We start from the raw sequence: 26,076 nt of genomic DNA, 5'->3' as shown, positions 1-26,076 counted from the left end.
AGACTGTGTTTCAAGAAAACAGGACAAGAGGCTGGAGAAATGTCTCAGTGGTTTATGAAAATGTACTGTTCTTGCAGAGGGCCCAAATTCAGTTCCCAGCACCTACATCAGGTATCTCACAACTACCGGTAATTCCAAATTCAGGGAATATGATTCCATCTTCTGGCCTCTGAGGGTTCTAGCAATAATCCTACCCCACATAATTAAAAATGAAATAAACCTTTGAAAAAAGAAAAGAAGACAAAATAACTATCCACTCAAATTTAATCTACAAATGGCAGATGTCTTTGTTGTTTAGTCTGGGAAACCAGTGATTTTTCCAAATCAACATAAAAATTGCAATTGAAGTAAGTGTAAAAGAAAGGGAAGATGTTGAGTCTGTACTACTAACTCAGATAACTATTATATGAGACTTTTAATTCCAAGGGATGGACCAGGCACTAGTGATTTTATGTATATATAAATATATATTATGTGCTGTTTTGTTTTTGTGCTGAATAAAATGGCAACTAATGATGCAATTATATTCTTCCATCACAAGACAGTTTAGTACCAGTTCAAAATGAAGGAAGGAACCTGACCATGGTTCAGGTGATCCATCTTGTCCTACTCTGGTGCTATGTTTGTCTTCTTAGCCTTTCTTCTTGAGTTATATTGAATTCCAGCAACAATAGGACTAGGAGGCAATATCCTTTTGAGCTAGGACTTAAACTGTCCCAACAAGCAACAGGACAGGGTGAGCCTGCAGGACACACCATGTCTAAATAGGGACAATTATCCCTGGTGGAGAGGCACACCCTGGAGCAGAAACAATTACTTCATAAGAGCAGGATTGCTTCTAATTAAGCAATGATGATAGTGACAAGTTCATCCAGACTACCTCACAGAAGCAGAGTGTAGGTAGTGCTCCACCAGACCACACCTTGACCAGGACTGCTTAATTTTTTTTTTTTAATCTCTTGCCACCCCACTCTTAATTATTTCTCTGTTTAGCCTAAAATTTCATGTCAGTACTCCGAAGACGGTGCTGCTCTTCCCACTGGCCACATTGAATAACTCTTTCTTAATTTTCAGCATTACTGGTCTCTTTAACTGGCATATTGGGATGAGTGGCCAAGCCTTGCCCATTAGGCCTGCTGGAGTTAGTGTTTTCCCCTAAGAACTTCAGTCATGAAAACACAAACACCTTGGCATCTCCTACTAGGCATGTCTACATTATTGCCATTGCAACACAACACTGTCACCTATACAGTTTGTATTTCAGCTCCTGCAGTGTGTTACAAAAATAACAAAAAAACACAATGTTTAAAGTAAGTTTATGACTTGGTGCTGGGCTGCATTCATAGCTCTCCTTGGCCACAGGCAGTCCCGGGCTGCAGGTTAGACAAGCCTGTGGACCTACACTTTCCCCTTTCACACAAGTCCATGGAGAGACCTAAAATTGCCATCATACTCAAAGGAAAGGAGAATGCATGAGACAGACACCATACCAGAGACCCTCGGGGATTATTTTTTTTTTTGAAGTGATGGTTGTAAGAACCAGAGAACTGGAACTGAATGGCATGTTCTGCTTCCTAAAACTGTGGAAGATGCTTCACACGTATCAGTCATAGCCTCTGGAAATGGTACTTGCTTATTTAAGGAAGTCTATGATTTCTCCCATAACTGATCTTTAGTTTTTAATGGTGCTTAATAGTATGAACAGTATGCTTTAGAGGTTTCCCCAAAGCCAGATGCAAGGACCAGCAGCACAGCTAGCATTAGACACTGGGATCCTTCCTTGTACTAAGATCCCATATATGATGTGTGCTTGTACTAACAGTGGGGTGGTGTGCCTGGGCGTTGGTGGTGCACGCCTTTAATCCCAGCACTCGGGAGGCAGAGGCAGGCAGATCTCTGGGAGTTCGAGACCAGCCTGGTCTACAAGAGCTAGTTCCAGGACATCCTCCAAAGTCACAGACAAACTCTGTCTCAACAAACAAAACAAAACAAAAACCTCCACAAAAACCACCACCATCACCACCACCACCAACAAAAACAGTGGGGAGTGTGACTATAGAGAACTGTCAAGGGGAGACAGTCCTTCTGAAGACACTAGGATGTCTAGAAACTTGACAGAAATGCAAATTTCTAGCCCTGTAGGTCTTAGGAAAATCAGAGCAGAGGTTATGGGGTAGAGCCCAGTCTTCTGCATGATGCTGGTGCTCATTGCTGTTTGAGAACCGTGACTCAAGTAGACTTCCTATTATCACCCAGGGCCTGCTAGTGTGGAAATTACCATGGCCATGGCAGTGAGGAGGTGATGATGCTGGATGCCTCAGCTGTGTGACCTGGATATTTTGGCTGGTTGACTAGATCTAATTTTCTTATATGCAAAACGAAAAGAATGTAAATCCCTGGGATTAAAATTTTCCCCAAGTATGATTTACAGGCATACTGATTACCTTTTCTAAAAATTTGTTATACCAAACACCTGATAAGAAGATTTAGTTTTGGCTTACAGTTTGAGGGAATACATTCCACCATGGAAGGGAAGGAATGGAGATAAAGGTGGCTGGTCATAGTACAACCACAGTTAGGAGTAGAGGGTGGATAGGAAATGGGGTTGGACCATAAAACCTAAAGACTGTCTTACTTTGAGTTACTTCCTCTATCACAGACCCACTCCCTAAAGGTTCTGTTAGCTTCCAAAACAGTGCCTCCAGATGGAGACAAAATGTTCACTTGCATAAACCTTATAAGAATATTTCAAACTGACAGCGCCACTGGGGAAGGAAGCAGGAAGCAGTCTACTGTCAGAAGTAAAAATAGCACAGATAATAAAGGGATAAGAAAAACGCACTGTTCTAAGTACTAGAGGTGATTTTGAAACATAAGCTGCCATGCTACAAGCAGTCCTTTCTCACTGCACATGTGCTTTGGGGTCTGCACAGGGTGATCCTCTCATCCTGGCCAACTGTTTCTTAACAGAGTGCAGATCACCTCACTAATGTGTTTCAGATCATTTACTCGATACCATTTACATTTGTTAACTTCTCATCTGTATTTGTCGCAATTATACTACATTATAATCACAGTTTAGAAAAAGGGCTCAATGAGTCATAAGTGGCTCATTGGCGCATGAAAGTGTTAAGGCAATTGCCACATAAATGCTATTTCAGAACTACCCTGTGGCCGTAACAAACGGCACTTGGGTGGGGGGGGGGAGTCAGTGTAGGATTTGAACTTGATTATGTAGGGACAAGCGAATTTTTAACATGAGGAACTTGCTCAGTCAACTGAAAGTGAGAACCCCATTTTATCTCAATTTTCACACCCTCTTCTTCTGAAGTTTTGAGGATGTGCCTTCATTCGTGTTTCTTTCTTCACTGTCCCCAAACGGTAAGTACCACACTCTGTCCCAGCTCTCAGAATTCCCGTTTTCTCTTTCCCGGGCCCCCATACCACCAATCTGCCCCCCCCCAACACCCATTTCCCTAAATGTAGAATTTTTGAGCATGATCTCTTTTATCTATGAACATCTGGTGAGGAATGAGAAAAAAATGTTTTTTAAACTAACTGCAGAGCTTTGGTTCTTTGATTTGACATGCAGAATTCCAGCAGTCTTTTCAGCGCTCTCTTATTTAGAGGCATCACCACCTCAGAAAATAAGACAGCAGGGCACATACCTTGATTGACAAGACTCTGGCTTGTCCCCATGAGTTAACAGTTTCTCATCTTTCTGAGGAAAACAGCAACAACAATTTTATTGGTTAACACACACACACTCACACACACACACACACACACACACACACACACACACACAGGTACGCACCCACGTACGCACACACGCATGCACGCACGCACAGCGTGCATACAGACTGTTCTCTGACATTTCAAACAACTAAAGAATGGGTTCAGAATCCATTGGCAAACATCTTTCAGGTTAGTTATCCTGTCTTCCACGTTTGGATGTGAGATGCATTTGATTGCCTGCCACAAATCAGTGTTCTGACACAAGCTGCACACAGTTGGTCTGTCTGTATTCCATGAAAGTGTCTACAACTATTGCAACCAAGAACCACCTGCTACCGCTTTCAACTCTATTTTCATACTCTCTTGTGGTTTATATGCTGGTTTGTTTTTGTCAACTAAATGAAAACCTAGAAATAACTGGGAACATCGAATCTCTTGAGGAACAGTTTCCTTAAGATTGATCTTTGGGTGTGTTTATAGGGTATTTTCTTGATTACAAATTGATGTGGGTGATGCCACACCTGGGTAGACCGGCCTTGGTCGTACAAGAACAAAAGCTGAGCAAGCCATAAAGAGAGAGCCAGTAAGCAACAACACCCCTTCATGGTTTCCACTTCATTCCTACCCCCACCTTCCTGCCTTGAGTTCCTGGGCTGACAGGCTTCAATGGTAGACTGTCATTTTAACAAACCCTTTCTTAACCTGAGTTGATTTTGTCACTGTTTTATCACAGAGACAGAGAAGAAACTAACACAGCTTACAAATCTCATTTGATTAGTTCTTCCTTAATTTGTCCTTGAAGCTTCATGATTATTTTTATGATCCCTATATGACATGAACATTGTCAAAGAGCTACAGACTCATAGAGTCTTTCAAAGAAGCTAGTGGTTGTTCTATCATTGGAAGCTGCTTGCTATTTTGTTTTTTATTTGGTTTCCCCCCTATGGACCCAAGGAAATGAAAACCCTCAGCTAAGGTTTTTGGGAAAGTACCTGATTTAATGATATTCTGTGAGAAATTAAGTATGTAAATAATTTTACATCACATTTGCATTGGAAAGACACCTGCACATCTGGATCCTCAGCTGTCCCTCTTGATTAATATGCATGTGACCCAGAAATGCTCATTTTTGGGTAGTAAGAATTTGAAATGAACTTGGCTTATTTTCAAGCAAATCTCAGGGTCTGGAGCATTGCAATGAAACGTGCCAGGTTATATGCTCATTTCCTGTTGAACTGACTCCCTGCCTGGAAGAAGAAGCTCCATTTTGACACTCAACACACAGTTTCCTTCTAGTTGGGGGAAAGAATGACAACCGTTAACAGCAAACAATGGGCTTTGCAATGTAATTGAAACCATATGGTAAATTAGAATGTTTTACAGGATTGCTTTAAAAAAATAGGTAGGGGGAAGGTGATTCCTGACTCCTGCCAAGAGATACATGTAACCGAAAAACATAGGCCATCTGGCTAGCTTGCTCCCTAATAAGTGATACCACCTTTTCTTATATATCTTGTTTCACTTGGCATTTACAAAGATCTGGAGGCAGATAGTAAAAAGTAACTTCCTTTCTAAGGCTTAAAAATAAGACACTGCACTGAAGCCCAGAATCATTTTAGATAAAATTCTAAGCAGGTGAAAATAAAAGACAGATGTAGGGTTCAATGTGTAGTTGGCCTTCCAAATCTGAGGATTCCCTATCAGCAGAGTTTTCCAACTACAATCTGAGATAATCTTAAAAACAATGGTTTCAACATGGAACATACGCTGGTGTGTGTGCATATTATATGTGAATGTGGGACATGCATGTGAGAATACCAGGAATATGTGCCCCATTCAGACATAGAATAGAAGAAGATGTCAGATACATTCCTCCATGGCTTTTCACCTGTTGTCTTGCTATAGCCAGTCCTCCTTCTTTTTCAATTCTCTTTCTGCTTCCAGTAATTCAGTTTGTTGTCCTGCAGGAGCTGCAATCCCTCTACTTCCTTTCCATGCTCCTTCTGTTTTAATTTTACTCACATTTCATCATGCATCTCAGCAATCACCTCCTCAATCACCATCTTGTACCTATGTTCAATGCCCTTTGCCTGTCTCGTACGTGACTAACAAAAATTCCATCTACATTTGGATCCATCCCACAGTGCCTCCTGCCTATGCTCAGATTTCAGAGCTATGCAGTATACACCTGGGCAGATTGGGGCCAACAGACATCCTCGGTCACCGGCTTTAAACAGCTTGCCCATTTTCTCCAACAATCCTATTTTCCATCTTAGTTTTTGTTCATTCAAGCTTAGTTTCCACAGGACTTAGGTCAAAATATTCTCTGTTTTCATCAAGCCTCCAATTTCCCCATCTCATCATCTTCTTGATAGAAAAAAAATATATAAGCAATCAGGAAAATTGTTTCAACTTCTTCCCATCAAAACCTAATAGGTTTGCTTCCTGCCTGCCCTGTTTTAGCTGGGGTCTGGCCAAAGCTAAAACAGGAGGGCAATGCCCTGATAATTTACTAAGCAGGAAGCAGAAAGGGGTGGAAGTTAGGGCCAGATGGGAAATGGACCCAGGTCCTGCTAACATTGCTTGGCTGCCCACTGCTGCATAAGATGCTGGTACAATCAGGCATTCTCCCAACCAGGAGTTGGCATGAAAACTTGCACCAAATACAGGTGACCACACTGAAGAAGTTTCCATTATACAATGGTAGGAAAGACACATGCATTCAGAAGAACCAGTACTTCACATACTGCACTTGGAGGTGTCCTCTGGGCTGTAAACACACAGGATGGTACTTGATGCCAGGCTGAAGCAAAGAACCACAACTCCCTGCCAGCCATGAGGTCCTAATGATGATCAAGGGTACTCTAAGTTGCTTGGCTTGGAGAATTGATAAATGTTGGTTTTTTTTTGGTGTGTTTTTAATTTACAATGGACTTATGGAAATATAATTCCATGGTAAGTCAAGGATCATCTATATTCTAGGATATTCTGGTAGAATGAGGAACAGGAAAGAAATCTCAAATAACTTTGTTTTCTAGTGTCCCAAATTTCTCTAAGGAGTACTCATTTGCCATTTGGTTCTCTCTTTTGTGATATTTGGTGACTTTTATTAATTTTGTCATTAGTATTTTCTTCTAATCTCTCCTCTCCTTTGGGGAAATATCTATATCCTTTCTTTGGCTTTATTTGTTGATCCCCTTTCCACTATTCACAACTGTTCCTGTCTTGTGATATATTGGATGGTTTCTGTATCTCACGTCTCCAAGTTCAGCAGTCTTCCCTTCTGCTGTGTCTGCTTTGCAACTGCCTTCTGAAAACTGTCTTTTTCATCCAGATTTTGAGTTTTCATCTCTAGAAGTTTACTTTGAGTCCTTTCTGTTTTCCTGGTTACAACTGTTAGACTTTTTTCCCCTCTAGATTCTTTAATACATAAAATAGCTTAATGACAGCTTTAAGATCCCTTCTTAGTCATTTTGTCATTTTAATAATTTCTTAGTGAGTTTTGAATGTTGAGTTGCTCCATGTGGCTTCTGGGAACTGAACCCCGGTCCTCTGAAAACTCAGTAAGTTCTATGAACGATTGATTAATCTCTCCAGCCCTTCTTAAGTGTTTCTTTGTAAGATGGGTATGTTCTGTTATTAGGACAGATGGACAGACGGACACTCTCCCACTCACACACAAGCAGGTATTTCCTAATTTCTTTCTGTATTTGACATCGAACAGTAACAGCTGTTGTGAAAAGGACATAGGGACCATATGTGAAGCACTTACATAGAAATGGACTCTACATATCATATGAGGATAACTCTCAAGAGACATCTGCGGAGCGCAATAGATCTTACTTTGTACTTCTCCACTATAGCTTACATTTGCCAAGATGTAAAACTTACTTTCTAAATGTGTAATTGTTTCATTTCCATAGATGCTTTCTCCAACTCTGCTTTCATCTTTCTTAGGACTCTAGGATTACTCCTGTCTACTTCTGAAACCCTGTGATCTTTATATTGCCTTTGAAATTTTGATTTCTACTATCTTTCATAGCTTAAGTTTTAAAGTATTTGTTTTTAAACTGAGTGAAATTTGCACTTATCAAAGGTTAATTAAACTTCTCCTATCTGGAATTATGAATATTCTGGATATTTACATAGGATTAAAGGATTTGGACACACGAACACAAAGGCAGACTTATAACACATCCTAGCTATAAAATCCTAATAAGAAAGACTGTGTAATTTGGTGACAAAAGGTTTATTAAAAAGAATCTTTCCTAACAAGCTGCATTTTCTTCACCAACTGTCCACTTCCCACCTGACCACATGTGTCTCATTCAAGCCATCATAGATACATGTTTTTACCTATCACAGTGGAGGTTGAATCATTTCTAAACCTCCGACTTAGCTTGGATCCTCCTAAGGCCAGCTCACCCTCAAGGATGTGGGTACAAGTGACCTCCGTATAAATTAGGAAAGGTGAAGGGATGGAGTGAACAGGGATGAAATGAGCTCCAGCACGTCCAAGTCCTATGTGCTCACCAGATCTCTCTGTCATTGTTCAGATATCATTCCAAGGACATCAACTTTCTTTTTTTAAATTTATTTTTATTTAAATTGGAAACAAGCCTGCTTCACATGTCAGTCTCAGCTCTCTCTCCCTCCTCTCCTCTCCATCCCCTCCTCTGCTCCCCTGGGAGGATGAGGCCCTCCATGGGGAATCCCCAAAGTTTGTCATATCATCGGGGCAGGGCTGAGGCCCTCCCCATGTGTCCAGGCTGAGAGAGCATCCCTCCACGTGGAATGGGCTCCCAAAGTCCATTTGTACGCCAGGGATAAATACTGATCTACTACCAGAGGCCCCATAGATTGCTGAGGCCTCCTCACTGACACCCACATTTAGGGGGTCTGGATCACTCCCATGCTGGCCTCCCAGCCATTAGTCTGGATCCATGAGCTCTCGCTTGTTCAGGTCAGCTGTTTCTGTGGGTTTCACCAGCCCAGTCTTGACCCCTTTACTCTTCACTCCTTTCTTTCGTCAACTGGGTTTCAGTTCAGTATTTAGCTTTGGGTGTCTGCCTCTGCTTTCATCAGCCACTGGATGAAGGCTCTAGAATGGCATATAAGTTAGTGATCAATCTCATTATCGGTGAAGGGCCTCTCCACTATTGCTTAAATTACCAGTTGGTATCATCACTGTAGATCTCTGGAAATCTCCCTCTTGCCAGATCTCTCCTCAAACCTATAATGGCTCCCTCTATTATGATGTCTCTCAGAAGAGGAAGAGGAAAGGATCTTCTGAGTGGCTTGGGAACATGGTAGGGGAGGGGAGAGGGAGCTGGGAGAAAGAGGGGGGAGAAGAGAAGGGGAGAGGAGGAAATGGGGGAGCAGGAAGGTTGAGTCAGGGGAAAAATAGAGGAGACATTAACTTTCAAACACATCCTGTCATCCCTGTAAGAAAGCCTCCTATATCCGCAAGCAGGGAGAAGCTGTGCTTATGGGCATCTAGAATGGATGACTGGCCCAGGGGATGTCTGGATCTATAGGAAGACAAGATGCGCTCTAGTGAAGAAGTGATGCTTTCTCAATGGAAGGTCTCTAGTTTTCACTCCTGTGCCAGTGTTAAGCAACCATGTGACTCTGAGGCAGCTGCAGAACCACCCTGAACCTTGCTTTTCCCATGTGGATGAGTATTTTGGCCATAGCAAGCATCTGAAGGTTAGAAATAGGCAGAAGGATGACTGGATGGTTCTTTCAGGGCAGCTTGTACTTGATTTCTCATCTATTAGGCTACTTTACAATGCTACAGGGGTGGAAGTTAACTTACAGATTTTGTCCTATAGAGAGGTAAACCATTTCTGCCCAGTAGAACAATGTACAAGGAGTAGAGGGTGACAGCCATCTCCTGGACTTTTATAGCCAACCAAGAAATTGTATCCTAACATTGCCTATAAACATGTCCTTTTCTTGTTCTTTTAACTGGTTTGTAGTTCAATGGACCTCTTGTTAATTAACTGATTGAATAAAATGGCACATATTCATTTTATATTTACCTGGGACATTGTTATTATTTTCTAAGTTGTTCAATGCAGCTTTATGTTATTGATTTATCTATGAAGTCTGTCTCTTCTAGGCTTCCATACAGCTAAGCATCTGTGTAAATGTGGGTGGAGCACAGGCATCCGTGTTTCTCCCATCTCAGGCATCTCGTTAAGTCTCCCACGGGATGCTTAGGAGCCTATTGTGTTCCAGTTGTTCTTTTAAACAACCCCAAGGTCCCTTGTGGCCCATTCTTTGCTTAGAAACTCTGTCTTTTAAAGAAGAGAAACACGTGAGCAAAGATAACCCAAGGGTGAATAAAACAGGTCATTGAGTGCTACACATAGAAGCTAGTCACCATCACGGGGGATGTGGAAACTATTCAGAATAGTATCTTTATTGGAGCTGTATCTTTATTGGAGAATGTTTGCACTCGGGATCCAATGGAGCACTGACTAAAAAGAGGTGTTGCATGTCACTGCTTTGGCTTTCTCTATATGGCCCACTGATGGAAATGGAGATGGGAAATACAACAGAAAGAACTGGAACTTTGAACCACACATGAGAAACTGCAGGGCTTCCCACAGATCAGCTCAGACTTCAGGAATAGTGAGGACTGAGATGGAAGGGTTGAGTGATGCTGGAAAAGGTGTTGGTGTTTATGTGATGTCTGAAACTGGGTTTGTAGAACTCAAGGAAATGAAGGTGTATTGATAAGCTTTCCATCCCTATAACAAATAGGTGAGGTTGTCATCTTATAGAGAGAAAGTTCACTGTAGCTCACTGATGGGGTGCATCCTTGACATCATTACAGCTCACAGATTTGGGGATTTAGGTATAAGGTGGGGCAGAACCATTGCCATTAGTCCTTGAGTCAGAGAGTCATACACCCTGGTGAGAGCAGAGATATCCTTTCAAGGGCATGTTTTGAATTATAAACCACATTTTAACATGCCTCATGTCTTAAAGGGTCTACCATGCTCTAACAGCACCACACTAGGGAACAACTCTTTAACACACAGGCCTTGCAGGAGCATTCTAGATGAAGACCATAGCAGAAGGGGCCATCTGCATTTATTCATGGATGCCTCCTCTACACCACACTCCTTCCTCAGGAGCCTACAGGCATTTCTGCAAACCAGAGCTTGGTTTTATGCCTTCCCTATGAGCAGCATGACAGGCAGAACAAAGATGGCTCTGTATTGCCAGGGGATGGATAGAAAGAGCCTTTGATCCATCATTCCGCTCACAGGAGCCTATCCCTAAACCAGGGATGGTAATGTAAGCAATTTAACATACATCTATAATTAATTTGCTACACTTCTGCAGCTGCTGGCAAATCAGTTTGAAAGCCCATGGAATTAATGGCCCCAAAGAGAGAGGAGATGGAAGGCCTTCAGAAATAAATGGGTTTGTTTACTTCCAAACATGTGAGTTTTAACAGCCAATTTTGGCTATAGGTCAGGGTTAATTTAGTGTTTCAAATGTGTCTTTTGAAAGCCTATAAAGTCAAAGATGCTCTTTATTGCAGATGATATGAGATCTGTAGCACAAAACCCCTCTCCTCCTCAAAAGCTTTCTATGATCTGTTAAGGACAGCAAATTTTATTTTCTACTATGAAGAAAGCAGAAATTTAAGAAATAAGATTTTATTTACTTACTCAGTTCAATGTTTTTTGTTTGTTTCTTGAGATCAGGTCTCACTCTGTAGCTCGGGCTAGCCTAGAAGACACTACATATCTCTTTCAGGCCTCAGATTGTGACAATCCTCCTGCCTTGTTCTCACATGTGCTGGAATTATAGGCTTGGGCCACCACACCCAGCTCCCACTGAACCTTGAGAATGAAAAGATGTATATTACTGATGAGACATAACTTAAAATTTTGTAGATGATAAAAATAAATGCTCGTGGGACTGGGGAGATGACTCAGAGAGTAGAGTGCCTGCCACACAAGCGCAAGGACCTGAACTCAGATCACTAACACCTGAGAAAACATGGCCACGGGCATCTGTAATCCCAGGACTTGGGGGCGGTGTACAGGAGAAGCCCAAAGGCTCCATGTAGCTGAATCAGTGAACTTCAGATCCAGTAAGAAATCCTGTCTCAGAACATAAGGTTAGACAGTGCTAGAAGACAACTGATATCAACCTCTGGCTTCCAAATGTCGATCACAAACACACCACACACACACTCACACACACACACACACACACACACACACACACACACACACACACACACACACGTGTACACATGCATAGAACACATACTTAACCAAAAGTACATGCTCATTTAGCTTAGGAATGATCAACAAGGCTTCCCTGGGATTTTCCGGTCTTAGCAACGAAGATCCATGGTACCGAGCAACCTGGACCACCCGAGATTTTGGAAGGTTTAAACCTAAATGGACTCAATTTTGGAAAATGTTGACTAGAATTGAGTAAGAATGATCCCTGTGTCATTTCCATATGGATGGAAAATAGATTTACAAAATGTGACATAAGGAAAAATTGGCCCGAGGAATACAACAACCAAAGAGACCACAAAGCACACAAGTTCTCAATACTGGTGGTTTGAAGAAGTCATATGAGTTTCCCTGGGGGTGTAGCTCAGTTAGTAGCTTATTTGCCTAGCAAGGATGAAGCCCTGGGATTGCTCCACAGCATGGCATAAACCAGGTATGGTGATGCATGTATTCAATCCTAGCCCTTGGAAAGTAGAGGCAGGAGGAGCAGGAGGTCAATACTATCCTTGGCTACTTAATAAGTTCAAGGGCAGTCTGGACTACAACAATAAAAAGTTTCCTCATTGGGTATTGGGTATGTAGGTACAAAGACAAAGTAAGACTGGACTGAGGCACTTTGTCCTCCTATCTCCCTATGTTCTCCCATTATCTTTGTCTATTTCTAAAGCACCTATAGCAATGGTTCTCAGACTGCATGGCCTGGACCACCAGCAGCAGCATCACTTGGATGCTTAAGGAAAATGCAAATTCCCACACCCCAGAGCTTCTGCGTATGAAACTCTGAGTGGGAGGGGCAGAGCTCTGTTTTTACCAAACTCAATAAGTCGTTCTGATGCTTGAGAAATGTGTAGAAGCACAGCCCAATGGGAAGCCTTCCTAATCCCTTTCACATCGCTGGAGTAGCAAAACACGGTCTCAAAGACAGCACACTGGGGCAAATCCAGGGGGCTGTCTGGGTGCAGCAAAGGGAAGAAGGAGCCTCTCAGCAAGTCTGGAGAACCACCATGGCACGTGCTTCTCCATGACAGATGGGGATGGATCAGACGGCCATGCTGACTTTCCCACATGCTGGCCACAGTTTCCCACTTGTGATATCGACCAAAGTGGCACAGGCTGCATGCCTCTTACCCAAATGCTTGGGACCAGAAGTATTTTGGGATTCAGATTTTCCTTTCAGATTCTGCTACATTTACATATATGTAATGAGATGTCTCTGCATGAGGCCAAAGTCTAAAGACAAAATTCATTTATGTTTCATATGTACTTTAAACACACAGCCCAAAGGCAACTTAATATGGTTATCTTGAACAATTTTTAGCATAAGACAGAATTTATTGTAACAGAACTTTCAATTTCTGTAATTAGATTTTGCTGATGAGTGAATTTGCTCCTTCTTAGACACCGACTGAAGCCAAGTTTCAGATTTTGAGCATTTGGGGATTATAAGTGGCCAAGCTGTACCCATAGCCAGTAATTGGACCTTCATGTATCAGAGACTACAGAAGACTATAGAAAAGAAATACTTTCAAAAATCCCTTGTGCCTCAGGAGGCAAAAGGAGGTGGATCACTGTGGGTTCAAAGCCAATGTTGTCCAAGTCAGCCATAACTACATAGTGAGACTTTGGTGTATTTTTTTTTATTATTTTTTCTTAACAATTCCCTTGTTCAAGACAGGCTTGGTGGTGAACCCTTGTCATCCCAGCACTCAGAAGGGTGAGATATGTAGATAGTGAGATATAGACCAGCCTGAACTACACAGTAAGGCCTTGTCTTAAAAGAAAATCTTTTTTGTAGACCCAAATAACAAGAAGGCAATTTAAAGAATAGGTCTTTTGGGCCTATCCAGATGGCTCAGTGGGACCAAGCCTGACAACCTGAGTTCTATCCATGGAACTCATAAGGTAGAAGGAGAAAACTAATGCCTGAGTTTTCCTCTGACTTTTATGTGCACACTATGCACACATGTGTGCACATATACACACAAAAATAAATGAATAAATATGAAATTAAAAACTAAATCTTTGCCTCAATCATGAATCCAGACACAGACACCCTGGTCTCCAAAGCAACCTTCTGGTGTAATGGAGTGCAGAGAGTAGAGGAATGGACCAGAAGACAAATGAATATTGTGTTTGTCCTCTGCTGTCCTTCATTGCATCTTTTCCTGTTTAGTCTGTTCAGGACACATGTGTCCTGTTCTACTTCAGTCAGTGTTTGGGAAGAGGGAATTCCCGCATCAGCAAAGATCAGACTCTATGACACTGACAACTAGAAGCCAAGAAAGGACTCTTGGATAAGGGGCCCAATGCATTGGTGCAACCTCATGGAAAGATCAAAATTGCATGGAGGAATAAATGACTTGAATAGGCTAATTTGTAATTTGAAACAGATCATGTCAGTACTCTAACCAACATGTGTATGGCAATTCAGAAAACACTTGGCTTCAACTTAAAATTCCTATGTTTTCACAGTGGCAGCATCCAGAAATAGACCTGAGCAACCACTACAGACCTCATCTAGAGTGCCATGGTCTTATTTGAGAAAACGGCTTTGTGATATTTTATATATGTCTGATCCACAACAGAAATGGTTTTCAACTTGAAGTAGTATTTATGGCCATGCAAAGTAGGTCATCTGTGAAGCAAATTGGGCAGTGTGTCTATCCTATCAGGAATGGCCTCTGAAGCATTCTTGTCCTTCCCAATCATCAAAACAGTATTTTCAAAGTCTCAACAAAGCACCTCCATCATCAGGGTCACTACTAACTATTTCATTATCTCAATTAATTCAGTTATGAGACAGTCATGTCTTTGTAACATTTGCTTTTAAAATTAACCTAATATATTACTTTTCACCCTTGATGCTGAGATCTTTGCCTAAGTTCAGGGAGAATACACAGAGGCAAGAACAGACTAATATTCACAGAAGAGTTCCATTCCAAAGCTGTGTTCATGATTCATATTATCCTTAGTCAAATTTTTCTTAATTGAGAGTATTTGTTATTGGGCATAATGTTGATATGGAACATTTTTTACTAAGAATGTGGTTTGATTTCAACTGACTTCAAGAATACAGACATCAACAGCACAAAATTTCCCTTCTAACTTGTGTCCTAGAAATTAACATTCTGCAGTGCTATACCATGTGGGATTTGTCCTACAGTGTGTATCTGGCCAGGTGTCCTGGGGGACTCTGAGAACACTTCCTCCTTTCCCTATGATAACCCTGGCTCTGACCTTGCACTGTGTGCAGGGTGGTTCACTAGAGGGCAATGCAAGCAAGGCCTCTTAACATCTATTCTTTCCACATGTAAATATGGCTGGAAGGGTTTTACTTGGAGTAGTTTATAATATAGTTTTAGTAACTCACTAGAGTTGTTCTTTTATGCAAAAGAGAGATGTGGCAGTAATAAAGATACCTACAAAAAAAAAGGAGGGGGAGATGACCAAATTGCCATCTTCTTGGCATTGCTCAGCATTTTAACTAACCAGGCACATCCATGTTAGCACAAGTATTAGATGTCACAGCCAATTCACAGAACACACACACACACACACACACACACACACACACACACACACACAAGCTGAAGTTGATAAAAGCCATAAAGCATCAAATATTGACCGAGCACCTCGTACCAGGAAATATGTTGCTTCATTATCTTATTCCCATAGATATTGTCATTGCTCCATTTAAAAGACAAAAGAACAGAGGTTTAGCAGAACAAGTAACTTGCTATGTGTGAACTGAAGATTTCTGAGGAAATCACATCTGTGCTGAAGACCCTGTGGATTGACCAGCTAGAAGTTTTTATTTGTGGAGAGAAAGAAAGTTTCAGGTAGGCAGCCAAAATTATGTTGGGCTCTTCTCAGACCCCTTACTAGTCATTTGCTACCAATCTCTGTGTCTAATACCCTAATATCCTTTCAAGTATTGGGTCAGTTTTTGCAAAGTATTATGATTCTTAGTAGGACCACTATCTTTAGCAACGCTGAAGCTAAGAATGTTAGAGTATCTGAAACCTACAGATGAGACTTCTAGACTCTAGAGACTCATCTACATGATGCCCTTATGATATTGAGTAAACGCTCTGACTTTTGACTTCTATATGTGACTACAAAACTTCCTGTAACTTCCTCCACATTGGAACATGTCCTTTAGGGTGACATGAGTTTATGACCCAGGTCAGACATATTGGGCTCAGAATAAAGGAACTCTTATTCCCTTTGATTCAAGTACTGTGTTTTCTGTTGACATATCCCATTATATGAAATGCCCAGAAAACCCAGGAAGAGACTTAGCGTTGTGAATAAATGACTATAGTGTCTGTCTGAAGGCTGAGACAACTCCTCTTTGGGGGCTGTGTATCTTATTTAAGGAACACGTGAGGACCAGCTGACAAAATTTCAAAACCCACAGATGATAGGAGCTGATTTGCTTTTGAATCTATACACATTGCTAACTGGGATGGGCAGACTCTGTTCTGAAAAATTCCAAATGCTGTTCAGTCCAGAGCTCCTAGAATGTGTTCTGCTCCTGGCCTTCTTCCAAGAAGCCATTATTTCCTGGGTCTACTCAGACCTCATTTAGAAAGAGGCTGCATGGCTCGTTGGCACGGCTACTCCTGGGCCAGACTTTAGCATGATGAACAAGTTTTGTGCTACCCACAGACACCCATACTGCAGAAGACCCCTGTTCAAAGATTTGGATGATGTTTTACTGAGAAAAGTATAACGAAAGGTTGGAGTGATGTTCTAAAACAGCAGAAGCAGAGCTTTAGATCCTTATAGGCTGCCATGTCCCCGTTGCCTATTAAATCTCCACTTCTTGACTTATCCCCACCTTGAGAAGGTGTTTTTAATTGCACCCACACAGAGAGCTGATAACAGTGGGGATAACTGTAAGTGATCCAGCAGCAACACAGCCCTGGAAAGAAACATCAGCTTTCCAATCTAGAGGTATAACTCTAGGAGGCCTGCACAGAGCACCCTCAATTCCAGCAGCCAGGCTTGCTTCTGTTACCAAATGCAAGCTGCAACAGAAAAAGCCCTCCTTTTCTTTTAAACAATGCTTTCCTGTCAGGTGATAGCGATGCTCACCTGGGGATCCTAGCAGGATAGGATGGAAAGGGGCAGAACAGATACAACGATTAATTCAAGGACTCCCCTCCTCCCTCATAATGTACCCAATCCTTTTTCCTCACAAGTGTGCTGTGGAGAATAACTAATGAGTGATCATAAACCTCCCAGACAACTTAGAGTTCAGCGTAAGTGATGGAGCTGATTGTCATTCCATTTTATACAATGCCACCAAGGGAATATGGGTTTTATATCTGCCCTGTGATGTGATCCCTGTGGCTTTTTGTAACTAACAAATGCCCTTCCTAAGCCAATGTTCACACTGAGCTACACACAACATGTTCTGTTGAGACTGCTTTTATAGATGAGGCCACCGTGTATGATCCTGCCTTCTCTGGCAACGACCTTGTAATCTGTGACTATGTGGAGGACAAGCTAATGGAAAGTAAGCTCCAAGATGAATGCCTGCTCTATGGAAACATCACTGAGCACAAGGAGAATCTGGAAGAGCTTCGCTATTACCTGTTCATCACTGACAGAGGATAGACTGAGGTTGCTCCAGAATCCATTTGGAAAGAAAGGCAAGACACTGCTTGGGGCTAACTACCCTGTAAAACAATGAGAATCTTCACAAAAACATGAATTCACTTAGTCTTATCTGTAGGGAAGAGGACAGAAAGTAGTCACAGAAGCTATTTGCCAGAGACCCAGGACATCAGCCACCTGCATCATGTCAGTCGGCACCTTCATGGCAGAAAGGAACACAATCCCTTTCTCAATGGATCATCACTGAGAGGGCCCAAAGTCTTGATAAAATAGTCTTCATCGCAGCTTTCAGATATTTTCTTTGAATTATAGAAAGGCCTCAGAGGAGATGAGAATCCTAGGAAGGCCTCCTTTTGGGGTATATCCTCAATGCTGAGTTCACCCCAGTTCTATAAAACTGATGGGCATTTGGTTTAAAAGTTATCCCATACCTCTGGTTTTCACGTGGATTCATAAAAGAATCTGGGGACCACTGTTCTAAGTAATACAGAAAATTACTAGTAACACAGATGACAAAAATCATTTCTTGGATCTAGCAGAATACCAAAGTTGCAAGACTAACAACTGTCACCCCTAAATCTGGAGGATCATGCTTAGCCAGAGAGATGCATCTGGGATTCACTTGAGTAGAGCAAGACCTATTGGAACTCAAATCAATCAGGGGGATTTCTGTGGAAAATTCCAAGAACTGTGGGAGCCTGGATGTCACTGGCGTGAGAGTGGGGATTGTGTGGAAGAGAGGGACAGGGAGGAGCCACATCTGGCAGGCCATGCTTTCATGGATCTGCCATTTAAGCCCTCCACTCTTTGAACACTTGGCTCTAAGAACACTGTCCCTGCGACTCTGGGAGGGGAAGAGAGATTATTGTGCAATGTATCCAGGGGCCTCTACAGAACAGTCTAGCTGGCAGGAGAAAACTCATCAACATCAAGCTGGAGTCAGGCTCATAAAAGCACTGTGATTTCCTGAAATTTATTAACTGTACCCGAATCACAGCAACACACCTAGAGGACTCTGGAATAGAGACAGCTGCAAGATATAGACTGTGTGAGATGGATAAACCATCAAGGGAGACCTAAGCAAGGATCTGAGAAAACTTTGAAGCCTTTTGTGTGTGTAGGAAAAACACAGGCAAATTCCTGCCAGGTTAGCAAATGTCCTCATATTATAGGACTATTTACTTCCATTTCAATTATCTAGTGCTGTAGGGAGACACTGTAACCATGCCTCCTAAGGGCTGGCTATAGGTGTGCCTGACTAGATTTATTGTATCTTCTTGTATTTCACCCTCATGATTGTTAATTATGGATACTTTACACTTTTAAGTTTTAATCCTCTTTTAGACTAAAAGGGGAATTGTAGGGAGACCCTGTAACCACGCCTCCTAAGGGCTGGCTACAGGTGTGCCGGACCATGCCCATCAGGGAATGGTCAAGGTGATGTCAGGTTGACATGAAGAGATTTTAAGAGTTAGGGAATGCACATGGGAGCCCCTTCCTTGTCCTTGCTTTATCAGTGTGTGCTGCTTACTATGTATCTTGCAGGCACGCTAGGTGCTCAGTAAGTAAGCATATTCCCTAATAAAATACCCTAATCTTATTGGTAAGTCACTGTTTATATCTGGTTATATAGAAAGTACAAGGTCCCCATCCACTGAAATTCAAGCAATGGAGAAATACAAAGCAAGATTCAGAAAGGAGAGAGATGACTCAGAGAGTGACACAGATGATGATAGTGAGAAGGAAATTAAAGATGAATATGTTATGAGCCTAATTCAAAAGTTCTGCTATTAAAAACTAAAGAAATACAGAAAAAAGCTAGCAGGAGAAAAGAAATAATAAGTGAAAACCCCCATAAAGTCCAAGCACAGAGTGGCAGAGAGGAAAAGCAATAAAACAGGACCATGTGAAAACATAAGAAACCTGATAGGTCTCAGGGAGGACAGCCACAAACCACAGAGCCCACTGTCACTTTCCATCCCTTGCTCAGTGCAGGAAAATAAAAATAATGCCATAAGAGAAATAGACCAAGACTATCCCAAATCAATATTCAAAAAAATGAAAGCTACACTTCAATGTAGAATTCTACCTTTAAAGAGAGACCCTGGATACCTGTACCAAATGGGTGTGGTCACAGGTACGTAAAGGGCAGGATAAAGAGAGAGGACAGGAGGTGTGCTCTCTCTCGGGGTTCAGCCAGCTCTTGGAAGCATCTGGGATCTTGTCGGCTTGGAGTGCCTGAGTTTTCATTGTTATCATTTATAATATACCATCAATAACCATATCTTGTGTACTGTTTGTGTTCTCTATCATCTACCAAATGCTTAAATTAGCCTGTTGCAAAATTCTAGAATTCTACCAAACTCTTAAATGAGCCTGTCTTCTAAAAACCTAAGAAGAAACATTTCTGAAATATTGAGTTGAGTATTGCCCTTCAATCAAAAATATTACAGGAAATGAAAACCAAAACTAATATTTCTCATAAATAAAAGTTCAAGTATCCTTAATATAATATTTTCCAAACAAATTTAGTGCATAAAATTATGTACATGCCCATCAACCAGATTTCTTCAAAGTATGCCAAGTGAGTGAAATTGTCAAGAAATCAATAAGTGTAATCAAAACCAATAAAGTTCACCATGTTTATTAGAGAAGAGTGTCTGATAGGTCTCCAGACCCAGAGAGAGAGATCAGGAAGAACACAAAGCCGCTCTCTGAAAATTACCATTCAACATCATGCTAGACATTCTGGGCATGAAATACAAAAAAGAAAGAAACTGGGCATAGCTGTAGACACCTGTAACACTTTCTTTCCTGTTCCTCATTCTACCAGAATATCCTAGAATATAGATGATCCTTGACTTACCATGGAATTATATTTCCATAAGTCCATTGTAAATTAAAAACACACCAAAAAAAAACCAACATTTATCAATTCTCCAAGCCAAGCAACTTAGAGTACCCTTGATCATCATTAGGACCTCATGGCTGGCAGGGAGTTGTGGTTCTTTGCTTCAGCCTGGCATCAAGTACCATCCTGTGTGTTTACAGCCCAGAGGACACCTCCAAGTGCAGTATGTGAAGTACTGGTTCTTCTGAATGCATGTGTCTTTCCTACCATTGTATAATGGAAACTTCTTCAGTGTGGTCACCTGTATTTGGTGCAAGTTTTCATGCCAACTCCTGGTTGGGAGAATGCCTGATTGTACCAGCATCTTATGCAGCAGTGGGCAGCCAAGCAATGTTAGCAGGACCTGGGTCCATTTCCCATCTGGCCCTAACTTCCACCCCTTTCTGCTTCCTGCTTAGTAAATTATCAGGGCATTGCCCTCCTGTTTTAGCTTTGGCCAGACCCCAGCTAAAACAGGGCAGGCAGGAAGCAAACCTATTAGAACAATTTTCCTGATTGCTTATATATTTTTTTTCTATCAGAAGACAGATGGAAGCTTGAAGAACTCAAGAAAGGGTACCAGTGAGATCTTTCCTGTTCCCCAATGGGGTCACACACCACACACAGACTGAATCATAACACCAGAACAAAAGACAGCTCCTGCATGATTACATTGCTCTATAGGTGTGGACTTTCAATCAAAATACATAAATGCAATGTGACATTAAAATCCACCAAAGTGATACATAGGTCCTCAAGGAAGGAGTCTATGCTAGGAAACTGGGCCAGCTGTGACACAGCAAAGAACTGGATGATACTTCAACTTAGTAAGATGATAAAAAGATAATCAGAAAAAGATTTTAGGGCAACTCAGAAACAGGGTTAAGGGCAGAAGTCAATGGAGTTAGGATGGGGAAACCCACAGAATTGACCTGGGCTAGTGAAGATCACTGACTAGGTCTCAATAGACTGGGACACTATATCATGAGGATCCAGTTTGTGCACAACCCATTCTATAGCCTTTGTGGGGTATTGCCTCCTGCTAAAAAACAAAATAGCATGTTAAAAGATGCAAAATGGGTTTAATTAATATTCAGCCAATCCCAGTGCTGGGAATGCTGAGAAGGAGGGCTTGTTGGCCAACCAGCCTAACCAAATCCGAAGCCTGGGTCCCAATGAGAGAACTCATAGGCAATAAGGTGGGGGCTCGAGAGATGGTTCAGTGTTAGGAGAACAAACCTATGTGGAGTACAGGTGTTGGGTGTCTCACAACTTCCTTTAACTCCATCTCCAGGGGATCTAATGACCTCATCTGGACTCTGTGGGCACCTGTATTCACATACACACCACTCCAACACATATTACATAATTAAAATAATTTAAAACAAAAGACAGTAAGGTAGACCATTCCTGAGGAACATATCTGAAGTTGGCCTTTGGCCTCCACATACATGTGTTATGTGTTTCACAAGCACCTCACCAATAAGCCTGTGTGGCTGCACATGAAAGTTGTGGTGGATAAAGATTCACATTTGAAGTGGAAGTCTCCGCAGACCAAATTCAACCCATCACAGCTCCACGCTGTGCAGTGCTCATGCGGATGGACACCCATCTGTTCCTAGGTATTTTCCAACGGATGAGAAAACTCATGGCCATACACAAGCCAGCATGTCTTGTATTTAAAATCACCACATACAAGCTACCCCTCAATGTGAATGAATGAGCAAGCTGGGATACATGGCAAACAAGTGAGCTACTAAATTTAGGAGTGAAGAAAGTCACTCATGGGCTGGAATTTCACTCACTGAAACACACTGTCCAACATGGTGGCTACTAGACATGCATGGTTATTTGAACGTGTGGAATATAAAGACAGCTAAGCATAAAAGTCTACTGTTGGAATTGCTTATGGTTTAAACACACACACACACTTGTGGAATTCTTGGAAACATGTCTCTTAGCACCTGCAAGTATCTCTCACTCCAGGACTGGTGGCCTTTTTTTCCTTCTCTGTTTATTATTATGACCAACTTAGCCTTTCTCTCCTTGTTTTCAATGTTATGTCATTAAGTGGGGATTTAGGTGAGGGAAAGATCTTACACAAAGCTTTGTGTAGCACCCTATCAGCCTGTGTGGATTCTTTGAATTCTAAAACAAAACAAAACAAAACAAAACAAAACAAAACAAAACCCTCATCCAAGGTTTGGGAGATGGCTCAGCAGGTAAGGAACTTTCCATGTAAGTATGGGGACCTGTGTTGATTCTCAGAACCCAAGTCAAAAGCCAAGCACAATCAAGAATTTATAGGGCAAGCCCATGTATGTAAAGCATGAGCAATGTATTGTGCAGGTCACACATACACAGGGCAGGCTTGTACAGGGCATATGCAGGGCCAGAATGCATAGGGTTTTGGCTGCCCAGTTCCAAGTGATGGGTGGGTTCTATTCAGAACAGTCTTTGGAAGTATTTTAACCCAGAAAACCTGCCTATGCCAATTCTCCACACCTCTGTCTATGTACTGACAGGAAATATCTTTCATCCAAGAAAGCAAAAGACTTGCTTAATAGTTCTTTCTGACCCCCATCATGTCTTACATAGAACAAGGATTTATTCAATTCACGATAGCAGAATGAATGAAATGAAGGCTGCTCTTTTTTCTTATTAGCATGGTTCTAGTGAAGGTTGCCTTAAGGAATTCTTAATAAAACACATTTCCAGCCCATGACTTCATGATTGCTATCCTGGTAGATTCATATATAGTCAGTGGTTACTTTTGAGAAATCTAAAAATACCAGCTCTTGGCATTTGCCCTAGAACGCAGCAAGACAATCAGACCATATGGGACGAAACCTGGGTTCTTTTGAACAGAGTCCTCTTTTAGGAGGAAGTCTGCTGTCACCAGGCTCGCAGCCTACTGAGACTCCCTATTTAGGTACAGCATTCCACGTCTATTATTTCATCTGTAGGATTTTGAAATAGCTTGCAGTTTGGACTTTTCACCACTAGAGTTCAATCTTGCTCTTATCTATATAATGATACAGGCGAGAATAAAATAGCATATCCCCAAACAAGTCACAAGTCCCCAAGCACATTATCTAATTCAAGTACAAAGGGTTGACTTTATTATTAATGTATACTTTCTGTCTGACACATCAGGTTTTCTGGTTGGTGTTTTATTGAATGTCACTGCTTAGGAATGAGAATTTCTTTTTTTAAAAAGATCCAGTCTCAGGATGGATGTAACAGACTTTAGGGATCCCCCATGGAGGGCCTTATCCTCCCTGGGAAGCAGAGGGGGGATGGAGTGGGGGTTGGGGGGGGGGGCGGGGGAGGAGGGGAGGCAGAAGGAGCTGGAATTGACATGTGAAGCAGCCTTGTTTCTAATTTAAATGAAAGTAAATTAAACAATAAATAAATAAAACATTAGGGACACAAAAAATTTAAAAAGATCCTCTCTCTCTCTCTCTCTCTCTCTCTCTCTCTCTCTCTCTCTGCCCCTCTTCTTTCTTTTTTGTCCATACACTAGTGATTAAACCCAGAGATTTGCTTCCCCAGCCTGGTGTGCTTATTTCTACATGTGATATTTAGGTGCCAGGGACACAGCTCACCATGGGGTACTTCCCAGCATACACAAAGCCCTGATTTTGATTCCCAGCTCCATCTGAAGTAGGTATGGTGGTACATACCTATAACTTCAGCACTCAGGAGATAGAAGCAAGAAGATCAGAAGTTCAGGGTCATCCTTGATTACATAGAGTGTTCAAGGCCAGCATGAGACACACAAGACCCCGAACTCTCAAACAAATGAACAAACAAAAAACAAAATAACAAAACCACCCAAACCCATAAAACAAAATAATGGACTGGAGATAGTACTCAGTGGTTAAGAGTACACACTACTCTTACAGAGGATGCAGGTTCGGTTCTCAGCACCCAAATCAAGTAGCTGACAGATGTCTGTAACTTCTGTTATAGGGGGTTAAACACCCTCTCTGGCTTCTGTGGGTACCTGCACACATGTGGTACACACACACACACACACACACACACACACACACACAATTCATTGCTCTGGTGTACACACAAAATAAAAATAAATCATTAAAATCACAAAGTATACATGTATTTACAGTTATGGGGCTGATTTACAAGAGTGTGTACTTCCAGTCAGTGGAACTTGTAGGTTCAGGGCAAAGTCATCAGGTCTGTTAGACACTTAACTACCACTCAGAATCTCAAAGCTGATTAATATGATGTTTTGCAATACATAACATAGATTTTGTTATTAGCTCATGATGTTCAAATGCAAAGGACTCATCTATTCTCACCATCTCCATGAAGGAAACAATCCTACATCTTATTCTTCAGAAACAGGGCCTCCAAAGCTTTACCAATCAGTAGCATCCCACAAGGATGTGTTTCAGAAGCTCCGCCTTTGGGGACAGAGTCAGTCATGGGGACAGAGACATATCACCATTCTAGCTCCTATGTTCTCACCCTTTGTATCTCTTACATGAAGGATGTGCTGGGGTCTGAGTCCTTTGCAAGATAGAAATATCATCTAAGAGACTGACTCTGGTAAAATGGGGGAGAAAAACATGTTAATTTACATACCATTCACTGTGGTACAAGACAAACAGAATTCTGAAAATGCAATCTCTTAATTTAGGCTTAAAAGTGCCAAAAATCCAGCTTCGTGAAGACATGAATAATTGTGAGGTATGTTTCTTCTTTGTTTTAAACATTTTATCTATATTGACATTTTGCCTGTATATGTTTGTGTACCTCATACATGAGTTATAGAAGTTTGTGAGTCACCAGTTCAGTGTTGGGAATTGAACCCAGGTCTCTGGAAAAGCAGTCAATGCTGTCAGCCACAAAGCCATCTCTCTAGCCCCTGTTATTTTCTTTTGAGGAGAGGCAGGGGATGGAGAAACAGCCTCAGTGAGAAGAAAAGTGGCATCGGTGAAACACATTAAGGACATAATTTGTCAATTTTGCTAGTGGGCAAACTAAAATCCCCAAGGCCTCAAAAATGATCCTCTGTGTCAAATTAGGGATAAGCAATTGTTAATGCTGACTGAGAGTTTATTAACTTCTTGGCATTTTATGTGGTTTATTGCATGTCATCTTCACAAAAGCTTCCACAATCCCAAATGACAGATAACTACTAGGGTTAACAGAAATAAGTAACCTGGCAAGAAGCTGGGATTCAAGGCTAAATGTCTACCTGAATACTCTGTTCAGTAAAATTCACACACACAGTATGAACCCTGGAAGCATAGATAAGGAGAATAATAGCAACCCTGATAGAAGGAGTTTTCTTCTGGGAAGAGCCAAAAAAGACTTACAAGAGGCCAGAAGAAATTAGATGATAAAACAAGATGTTTTGGTAGTGGGCTTTACCTTCAATGGGAGTGTTGCAAGATGCCTGGACCACTTTCTCAAATGGTTGCAATACATGGGTTCCAACTTGTAATGTGGGTGGAACTTGTCTTGGTCACACTGGATAGATTTAAAGTTTTTTGTTTTTTTTTTTTTTTTTTT

This window comes from Cricetulus griseus, chromosome 8 (genome assembly GCF_003668045.3).
Source record: "Cricetulus griseus strain 17A/GY chromosome 8, alternate assembly CriGri-PICRH-1.0, whole genome shotgun sequence".
NCBI lineage: Eukaryota > Metazoa > Chordata > Mammalia > Rodentia > Cricetidae > Cricetulus > Cricetulus griseus.
The sequence above is the reverse complement of the archived record's forward strand: the minus strand, read 5'-3'. Positions refer to the sequence as shown.